An 11,696-nucleotide genomic window follows, 5' to 3' on the forward strand; every position below is an offset into this window, starting at 1 on the left:
TTTTCGCATAAACAACTTTTTGTGGTTTTTTTGAGTACATGGAGTGTGGCAGTGATGCAATATTCACTCATCCTTTGAGAAGGTAAAATTAACAACACAGTCCATGGTTTCATTTCATTTACATATTGGATGAACCTAAAATGTCCAAGATATGTGAATATGTATCTTCTCTATGGATATAGAAGGCTTAATTTATGCTCTGTTTGGGGACAGAAATGAAATGAAAGGAAGAAATGATGAAAAAAGTGGTTTCGAGGATGAAAAGTAATTATCATACCCCTCCCTTGAGAAGTGAAGAAATAGAAGAAACTATTGAGTCATTAATTAGAGAGACGTGAAAGGCATTGTGAATAAAGGAAACTAATTTCTTTTCTTTCATTATAACAAAAGAGCCTAAACAACTTGGATCTAGACTTTTCATCAGAGACCACTCTCTTGTTCTCTCTTCTCAATCCCTCCATCCATCATTCTCTTCCAAAACTAGTGTTCATACCACACCTTCTGCATCTATTCGATAGGTGCATTCTTGGTCTCTGGCAGGAAACAGTACACAAACACACTCGTCACCAGCACCCAACCCCCAAAGAAGAAGAAAATCCCAAGCTTGAAGTGGCAAAGCATTGTTAGAAATGTTTGAGCAACAATGAAAGTGAAGAGGAAGCTCACTGCCATCGTGATGCTTTGCCTGACAGATCGAATCTCCAATGGAAAAATCTCACTCTGTACTAACCACCCCAATGGGCCCCATTACCATCCAAATCCAGCAACGTATATGCATATCATCACCAAAACCAAGTAAGCATACCCTTTGCTCAATCCTCCATTATCTTTCAGATAAGCTGCCGTTATCCCTCCTACTATACTTTAAGATGCTAACACCTGAATGCCTCTTATTGCAAACAAGGTTCTCCGGCCAAATTTGTCAGCAACAAGTATTGATATGAAGGTCAAGCCAGTGCCTACAATCCAGTCATGGCAGCAGACAAGAGTGAAGCACCTATACCTAACCCTAGTGTTCTGAAAAGCAAAGGGGCCTAGAAGGCTTTGACATTGATCCCTGTCACTTGCTAGAAAAATGGTATTGCTATTGCCATTACAAGTTGAGGTCTGTATTTTCATTTCAGTATAAGCTTGAATGAGTGATCAGTGTTTTTTGATGTTGAACTTGCTTTGATGAGACTATCAAGCTCAGTTTGAACATCATCGGTTCCTCGAATTCGTTGAAGTATTAACTCTGCCTTTCCACGATCTTTACTGTGTTGGATTAGGCTATTGGGAGTTTCTGGGAGGAAAAGTGCACCTAGTTTGAGGATCAAGGCTGGCACTCCTACCATGGCTAGTGAGATGCGCCAACCCCATCCCCCTTTAATCTTCTCCGTGCCATAGTTGATAAAATTAGCACACAAAGCTCCGATTCCAACGCTAAGTTGGAACCTGTTGTTGATTGCACCTCTTAGTGTTGGTGGCACCATTTCTGAGAGATTCAGAGGAACTGACTGCAGAACAAACATTACAAGAATTTCTTAGCATAGGAAAATGGTCGGAGTTAGGTGATAGCCAAGTCTACTAAATCCTGAGAAAGCATGAGAACTACAAATGACTCTTCACTGTGGTGGAGGATTGGGCAACTATGTTGTTTAAACTAAGCTGTTGAGGTCTTGTGGATGTGTAATTATCTTCTAGCAAGCATTGAGTTTGCTGCTACTTGAATTTTCTAAGTTAACATGATACGTCAAAAGAAACAGTTTAATCTTTGAGTAGGAACAAGAAGAAATCAATCACAAGGTATGGCTTGGTAGAGGGAAATGAGGATGCAGAAACTCTTAATGTAAACACGTGTCCCTCATATGCCCCAGAAAATAAAAAGGAGAGAAAATTTTATTTTATCTCCTTGAATTAAACCTGAGTATTAAATTGGGTAAATGTAAAAGTAATTTCTTGTTACATTTACTCTCTTATGGGAGTGCTCCTGCCATTGTCATAATTTTTTTTGTTTTTTTAGGAGTCTTTATCTTCCTCTTTAAAGGGCAGCATAGTAGATTTTCTTCAAAAGAAGCAGAAAAATCAAATTCAAGTTTAAATGAATTTAAAATGCAACAATACTCATCCCTTAACGACATTTCTAATTAAATAAGTAACAATAAAAGCCTACTTCATCAATCTTCACAATTTCACAATAAAACCTTGCCTGGTTTGCAAAGCCCACTCCAACTCCAAGCAAAAGGCGACCAGGAATGAGCATATAGACATTAAAAGCCGCACCACCAAAGGCTGCACTAGAAAGAAACACAGCACTACCTGTAATAATGGAAGGCTTTCTTCCAAAAGTTTTGGTGATATACGAAGCTATGCAGGTAGTAAGCAGCCCAGCCACATAGAGTGATGAAGTGAATGTTGTCAGTAGTTGATTGTCAAATATGCAGTAATTGCTCACTTCTGTATCCTCCTTCATCTTCTTGTATATCTCTAGGAAGAACTTCACCAAAAATGGCTCCATTGAAGTCACCCCACCTTGATATTCATTCCTTCTAGTTCATCAAAGCAGCCATATATTGTGACAATGGTAACAGATTCATGTGAGTTTTGTAAATCCTAATTTTCATATCTCTAATATTTAAAAAAACATTTTTATAGAATAGGTAGAGGTTATATATATAAATATATATATGCAATTAAAATAATTCTAATTTTAGGCGTGTGTGTGTGTATGGGAAAATGAATAAAATACAGATTCATGTGAGTTTTGTAACATCCTAATTTTCACATCTCTAATATTTAAACACATTTTTATAGAATAGGTAGAGGTTATATATATATAAATATATATGCAATTAAAATAATTCTAATTTTAGGTATGTGTATGTGTGTGTGTGTGTATGAGAAAATGAATAAAATAATAATGTTCAAAAGTCTCACATTGACTAAATGATAGGAAGATGGATAAAATAACAATTTTTAAAAGTTCCACATCGACTAAATAATGGAAAAAGAGAGCTTTAGGAGCTTATATACAGGTGGTAGTAGGAAAGAGTTAAAGATGAATTAAATAATTTTGCACAAAACCGAGATAGTCTTAGTAATGTGCTGTTTACGAGTTTGTGAACTGTTGAATCAGGCTGCAATTTGGTCAGCTGGTCCTAGACTTCATACTCATCAATTTCAATGTTTGGATCGTCAATTTGATCTCTGAGTTACAAGCTATTAGGTACGTTTTTTATTTATTTGTTTTAGATTTGGTAGATACAATACTAGATAGTAAATTAGCATTTTAGAACTTGTTCACCATAGGACTAACCCAAAATTTAGAGTAGACTTATGACATATAAGACATTAAATTCAACAGTTGGATTAATAATTAGAATTAACTCATTTTGAGGTTGTCAGTCTGCAACACTTAACTTTTATATATACTAATAGGATCATTTTAACGTATGTGAATAACTAACGTTAGGTTTCCGACTTGGGAAAAGACAGGGATTTTTTTTTTCCAATATTGGAATTCGTCGATCAAATTTCAAACCTTTTAGAGTAATTGAAGAGTGAAATTATAAATTAGGAAGTTAGAGAATTATCAAATGAAGTAAGAAATGTTTAATAGAGACTTAGCTGATGCTTGATAGCTAGAAGATTAAATATTGGTTTTGGATATCCTAAAGTTACTCAAGAAACAAGAAGGAAATTTGTGTTCTTAGGGTTTGCAAATGGTGAAGAGGAATTGTAATTGACTAAAGAATGTTTATAGAATCAAGTTATTATTGTTGAAAGGATTCAGAGGATTTGTGAGCTCTCTTAAATATGTATACACGTGTGCTGTCAAGTTAAATAAAGTTAAGCTAGGAATTTGCTTAAGGAAAAGCAAGCTTGTTAAGAAAGAGGTTGAGCTTCTTGATTTGAATCCAAATAATTGAGGCTAACGGTTAATGTTGGAAGGTAGTCAAGTGTTTAAATGAATTATGAATGGTTTAGAGGGGATTCAAATGATTGAGTTATTTGACTAAATTTCTAACAAGGGAGATTGAATGTGTATTTATAAATAAGTACGTGTAAGTCAAAGTCATTTGGACTTTTTACTTGACTGAAACTCAAGTTAGTGGACTTGAAAGCACATGCATGTGAGACATGACTTTGTCCTTAAAATATAATAGATAAGAATTGTATGGATTTGGAAATTACAGTATGAAGTTAATTAAGCCAAGCCAATTTTAGAAGCAAGTTAGAAGTACAAAAATAATAATTTATACTCTAGCATAGGCGCCTAAGTGTTAGGTGTTTGGCATGGGAAGTGCTACAAAGTATATATTTGTGTTTGTGTACACACTTTCGATTAGTAAGCTTGTAAGGCAAGGGGATAAGAGTAATTAAAGGCTAATAGAGATTGAAAAAGGATTGGGATTTAAAGAGAGATTTCTAATTTATGAATTTTAGTTGGATCAAGCATTAACCTACCCTTACTAAAATAATAGGTTTTGATATCTGCAAAAGCCCACCGAAGAAGCTAAGAGAAAGTAAACAAGTAAGGTTACGTTTGATTTTGAAGCAGAAGGTTCAGGTAGTAGTTCTTTCCTACCTTACACTTGTGTATGATTACTGCATGTCTGTTTATGCCATATTGCTGTTTAAAGCATGAGAACATGTAATCCTTATTTCCTTGCATGGATTTTTAGCCGTGATCATGTGTAGCTGATAGACATGGGGCAGTGATTGCCAATTATTTGCGCATTATTTATTCAGCTTGTCTATCTGTCATTGCGCATAAATGCTTAATTGCATTAGCTTGCAAGGTTATCTTCCACTTTGGCTTGTTTTGTATGCTTTATATAATCTGCACATTTGTTTGATGAAAATTACTACTACGGGGATTCTTTAGAATCTCACCCTCCCATTCATGATGAACAGCGAAGGCTAGTAACTCGAAGGATAAGGAGGATGTTTAAGAAGAAGGTGAGCTGATTGAAGAGTAGAGATACCTGTTATAATTCTGTAAATTGTATAGCAAAATATTTGGGCAAGTAACTTTACTTGCTTTATGTAAATATTATTTTGTATCCAGCATAATGAGGAGAGCACTGCCGGGTGCAAGCATGTACTATTAACCAAGATGGTTACTATATTTTCAACATAATAGAGATTGCATAGAATGAAATCATTTTAGGTGATAATAGATTAAGTTGAAAGTAGGGTTGATATTGGATCACTCATCAGTTATCTGAAGGTTTGAAATATTTGATCAACGGATTCCAATATAAAAAATAAAAAATTCCCTGTCTTTTCCTAGGACGGAAACCTGGCGTTAGTGATTCACAGATGTTAAAATGATCCTATTAGTATATAAAAGTGAGGTGTTGCACAGTCTAAATTTTTCGAAGATAGAACATAAGCTACAAATTGAGGATTCTCTATCTAGGTTTATGAATTTGGTGATTTAAATGATATGATTTGACAATTAAAGATAATATAAGTTAAGGGAACCTAGTAATTGAATCTAAATCCTCATATATATATATATGTTCTTACCCTAAACCTTGGAAAAAGCTTTTTGAGCTAGAATTTTGAGTAACAGTTGAAGGTCTTAGAGAGAGAATTAAATGCTAGAAATTTGTGAGTGGATTACTCTAATATTATAGAGATAATGTTTTAATTTCATTTGTAGATATAAACACTACTATGGCATTTTCAAGTACGAGTTTCGTTTGTATTTGACTGTTAACTAGGAGTCTAGGTAACTAAATTTCTATCTGTTATTGCATTAGTATGAGATTGGTGAGTGATTTTATAACCAAGTTTCATATACATATATTATGTTTTGTATGAACTGTCTTGTGGGATACTATTTTGAAAAGGATTGAAATCATTTGTATTTTTAGAAATTAATAATTATCACTATGAGGTGTTATTCTGGAATTCGATTGATTATGCATATAAATATATTATTTTGAACCCTGTGCATCTAGTTTGGGTGGAGGAAGGAGATGATTGGAGTTATTGAGATTTATATACTTACCATGTGGTATCAGCCTCCATACGGAGCTCTATGGTTGACCACTATTATTGTCTCACTAGTTCTTCAAGGGATTGTGACACCTCACTGGTTCTTTGAGGGGAGACCCATGATCCACCGAGTGCTCTGTGGTCTTTGGTCAGTCCATATCACTCATGTGGTGCGCTTGTCAAAATAGCCAGTTAAATGGAAAGAACTTGGCCCATAGGTCCAGTCAGTGAAAGTAAAGAGGATATAAGAATGGATTTGGGTTCATGGATTGTATATGACACAGTATCTTCATTTGATATTTATATCTTTTAAATAAAATAAAAAGTATGTTATCTCTTTTGAAATTTATCAACTGCATGAGATTGGCAAAAATATTCGACTTATATGGTTATTGTAGGTTTAACTATTAAATAAATGTCTATTGACTGTTATTAACTCTGTGTATCCCACCTGACATCTCGCTGGCCCATGCTAGTGTGTGTGATAGGTAGGGATTTGATTACTAAGACGTTCTCTCATCCCTATTGTTTAACATTTTTCAGGTGAAAGCTTTAGATGAGGGTGGTCAAGGAAGGCTGAGGAGGAGTAAAGCTACATTAGCGACTTGTAGTATCTTCTCGATTTATGGGCTATGTTGTATCCTGTATATTATGACTTAGGATAAATTGTTTTCAATTGATTCATGCATTATTATATCTTATGTCTTTCGAGTTGTACTATTGTGGTATGTGTGCTGGTAGTTGGCCAGAGGCCTAGGATTGCATGTGATTTATTTATGAATTTATTATAAAATATGAATTAAGATTTAATTCTTAATATTTTGATTTATGAGTTATATTATATGTTGTTTTATAATCATATTAGATGAGATTGATCCTTTCTTATATAGTTTGTGTTTGAATGAATTAGGAAAAGTTCTTTTATCCGTAATAGGATGTATGATTAGGTGCTGCTCTTTTCTATCATGGATAACAATATTATATAATTAGTTAATGTAGATGATTGTGATATAATTTGAGTTTATATTTGGCATGGTTTGGTCATAAAAAGTTATTTCTTACAGTTACTATGAAAAAGCTAAGTTTATCGGTTTATTTAGGAAGGTTGTTTCAAGTTTGACTTACTCAACCAGGGACTCACTAAGGTTAAGACAATTTCAGTGATACCTCACGTTAGCACGAAGACTTGAACCAACACTTGCGGAGGGTATGGGTTAAGTCTTTATTGGATTAACTTTTTTTTATATGCCCATGAAGGATTCAATACTATTAGGTTAGATATAAACAATATTATGTCCACTTAGGGTTAGCCCTCATAACTTGATTTTTTACACACGAGTCAAATATTGGATCTTGTTTGAGGAGAACCGAACCCTTTTCCTTCAAAGTCACTATTAGTCTTATCGACCAACCTTTGTTGAAGAGATTTAAGGTTTCTATTTATAGCAAGAAACTCACCTGATATGCCAATGTCATAGCCGAAGATGACACCTCCCACGGCAGCCATCATGCAAGACAAGACAACGAACAAGGTTATCTTGCCATTGTTGTGTTCACTTCCGTTTGATACAGCAAAGCTCAGAGCCATCAGACTTTTTCCCTTGAGCTTAACACAGTAAGTAGAAAGTGAGGAAGATAGAGCAGCAGGCTACTATCACAGAACAGCAGGATTAGTCTTTGCTGGATCTGACGATAAGGTCATCACCATTTGGGTTGGGAATTAAACAGTTCCTGACAGTATCCTGGTGGTTTGAACTTTCAATACAAGCAACGTTGTGTTTCGTTGACCTGAATGCTATTTTGTCTTTTTTTTCCTTCTAAACGTAATTGGCTTACTTTTCAATACAAGATTTGATTGATTGATAAGAGTTCTGTTTGATGACTCAAATTCTACTACTGTGCTGCCAAATCTCTTCGATTCACTGAAATATATATATATATATATATATATATTTCCTTGTTTATGGGATAAATTAAGGAAACGCGCATCGTATTATTTAATGATCAAGATATGTTTGAGTATTACTTTTGAAAATTAATTGACGATTTTTAAAAATTTATGCTATTTATGGATAACAGGATGGGTCTGTACGTGCATCTTTCATTCATAATTTTTTGGAACAAATTACTCACTCTGCTCCTTTTTATGCTAGTTTTTTAACTACTAAAAAAATTTGTTAAAATATGTTAAACTCGTTAAATGTGTAAACTTTTTTCATGATATATATATATATAGTCTAAAACTGTCAATTATTTTATGAATTCATTTTCCCCATAGTTATCCTTATTTCCAAAGCAAAGTATATTTTTCGAAAAAGAAGATAATTGATATTTGAGAAAATTCGCGCATGACCTTTTATTTAGCCCCAAAAAAACTTGCTGATGAGACCTTTTAAAAAAAGGATAGGAATGGTAATGAATTTTGGATTCCGTATTAATTATTTTACATCGATAAGAGATTACATTTCAATAATACTTCTTCCTGTATTTAATATAAGAATTAATTTGACTTTTAATTTGTTTTTAAATATAAAACCCTAATTCGCTTTGTTTCTTATATTTATCTTTTTTTTTAAAAATAAAATAGTCTTTATATTAGTTGCACATATTAAAAGTTTCATCAAATCGTAATTCTACCTATACACTTGATTAGTAAGGATATTTTAGGAAAGATAATACTAATTTATTGCAAATAGCTAACTTAAATAATTTTCTTAACATACTCAAATTAATCAATTAGTTTTTATATTAAAAACCAAAGGTGGTATCAAATAGTGGCAGGCATTATTATGCGTATTAATTCTCCTTTATGAATAACCTTTACGAGGTGAATTATAGAAGGCCTCATCTAACAATGCAGATTGATGCGAGTTATATCATGTTTTTGCTAATGCCTCGTTTGAAGTCATTGCATGGAAAGGAGAAAAACATGTTGCGTAAAAGCAAGGGCTAAGGGCAAATTGTACATATAGTATAAAGTACATGTGAATGCGCATTTACTTGGGTGTAAAAGTGCTTATAAAGATTCCTAAAGAGTGCAAAAATGTTGTGGTCATTTGCTTATGTGTATTAACTTTTAGAACATAAACAAATTAATGCGGGGCTCACCACTAAAAAGCAATGAATGTTTGTTTAAGTAAACGACTGTGAAATTTTTGCATTTTCTTAAAATGTTCACGGATAATTTTGCACCTTAGTAAACATTAAAACAACGATAGTTAAATTATCAAAATAGTCTCTCTTTTTCCTTTCTGAAATCAAAGTAGTATAAAGATAAGGTAGTAACTTTCAAGGTTTATTTCTATTTAAAAGCATTGGTTGAAAAATTATAAGTAGTTGTGAATAAGGGTGATTTTGAAAAAAGAATACTAGTTATAATACTCTACCTTCTATACAAAGTGACCAACATATAACACATTCAATTTGTTCTGGAAGGTAACTAATTAATATTACTAGAGGGAGTATTTTAATTTCTATTGTACAGCATGAAACCTACTTCGTCAAAGTTAGTTGGAAGACAAAACACTACAGCTTAAATAAGGGTGATAATTGTAAGCCTACAAGTTGCTGTAACGAAATATAAGCTTGGGATTTCCCTTATTATTATACCTTGGAGCCTATGGATGTACTTAATAAAAATTAGATAATAATGGCCATTGTTTAATTAGATGATAGAACACTCAAATTAAATTGATAAAAGTTTCTACATTTGCCGACCTATTAAAGAAGGTCATTGAAAAAATATATATACGGTACATTTTCTCTCATCTATTTTCTTTGTTGTGTTTATAGGGATAAAATAGGAAAAAATTATTAATTACCCTATAAGTGATTTATATTTAAAAACAAACTTTTCTCCTGCAACAGAGCGGTAAACTCTAGAAAGAAATTTGGGCCTGTTTGTTGCTGTTTTTATTTTTTATTTTTTGTTTCCAAAAAAGTTTTATAAGATTGTTTATGAAAAAAAATATGTTTAGATAATTGTTCTACAAAAGTATATTTGAAAATAAACATATTGAGATTAGATGATGAAACTTCAATGAGAACTCAGGTTGTTAAATGGAGAAAAAGACATTGAGTATAGAAAAAAGAATTTCACAATAACCCCAAATAAAAAATAAAAAATAAAAAAACAAAAAAGCTAAAAATTATTTTAGTTTTTGAAAATACTGCCTGCGGTGCTTAGTATTTTACTAATTAAAAATGACAGGCATGATGAAATAATAATTCGTAAAATGTGAAACCCCCCGGGGAACCAGAGCTATATACCCATCTGTTGTTGTCCCCTTGGAAAAGAAAACAAAATGTCTAGGGATCGTTAGAGACATGTGATTCTAGGAAAAATTACACAGCTCTCATAAAAGATAATTAATTCTAAACAGGTTTCTTACAATTTCCAAATCTTTCCTAAGTTCCTAGGGGTTTCAAAGCAAAAAAATTAAAATTATGAAATTACATACTTGCCCTCACTGATTGAAAATGTTGTGGTTGGCTGCTGTATAGGTTGTGACTGTATGTTGTGCATGTTGTCATTCGGTTGAGTATGAGTTGTAATTGGCATCTGTGGATGTTGTGAATAGCTCAAATGTAGGTTGTGATTAGCTACTGTGTACTTAATAAATGTACTAAATAAAAATTAGGTAATAATGGCCATTGTTTAATTAGATGATAGAACACTCAAATTAAATTGATAAAAGTTTCTACATTTGCCGACCTATTAAAGAAGGTCATTGAAAAAATATATATACGGTACATTTTCTCTCATCTATTTTCTTTGTTGTGTTTATAGGGATAAAATAGGAAAAAATTATTAATTACCCTATAAGTGATTTATATTTAAAAACAAACTTTTCTCCTGCAACAGAGCGGTAAACTCTAGAAAGAAATTTGGGCCTGTTTGTTGCTGTTTTTATTTTTTATTTTTTGTTTCCAAAAAAGTTTTATAAGATTGTTTATGAAAAAAAGTATGTTTAGATAATTGTTCTACAAAAGTATATTTGAAAATAAATATATTGAGATTATATGATGAAACTTCAATGAGAACTCAGGTTGTTAAATGGAGAAAAAGACATTGAGTATAGAAGAAAGGATTTCACAATAACCCCAAATAAAAAATAAAAAATAGAAAAAACAAAAAAGCTAAAAATTATTTTAGTTTTTGAAAACGCTACCTGCCGTGCTTAGTATTTTACTAATTAAAAATGACAGGCATGATGAAATAATAATTCGTAAAATGTGAACCCCCCCCCAAAGCAACCAGAGCTATATACCTATCCGTTGTTGTCCCCTTGGAAAAGAAAACAAAATGTCTAGGGATCGTTAGAAACATGTGATTGTAGGAAAAATTACACACAGCTCTCATAAAAGATAATTAATTCTAAAAACGTTTCTTACAATTTCCAATCTTTCCTAAGTTCCTAGGGGCTTCAGAGCAAAAAATTAAAATTATGAAATTACCTACTTGCCTTCACTGATTGAAAATGTTGTGGTTGGCTGCTATGTAGGTTGTGACTGTATGTTGTGCATGTTGTCATTCGGTTGAGTATGAGTTGTGATTGGCATATGTGGATGTTGTGAATAGCTCAAAGGTAGGTTGTGATTAGCTACTGTGTACTTAATAAATGTACTAAATAAAAATTAGATAATAATGGCCATTGTTTAATTAGATGATAGAACGCTCAAATTAAATTGATAAAAGTTTCTACATT

The 11,696-nt window shown here is 32.6% G+C and overlaps 1 pseudogene; it reads right to left on the minus strand.

The window, feature by feature from the left end:
• Positions 1–420: 420 nt before the first annotated feature.
• Positions 421–7,576, minus strand: LOC114760568 (hexose carrier protein HEX6-like; annotated as a pseudogene).
• Between the last annotated feature and the right edge of the window lie 4,120 nt (positions 7,577–11,696).

Source organism: Neltuma alba, unplaced genomic scaffold (assembly GCF_004799145.2).
Source record: "Neltuma alba isolate B1F8T4 unplaced genomic scaffold, ASM479914v2 tig00001639_pilon, whole genome shotgun sequence".
Taxonomy (NCBI): domain Eukaryota; kingdom Viridiplantae; phylum Streptophyta; class Magnoliopsida; order Fabales; family Fabaceae; genus Neltuma; species Neltuma alba.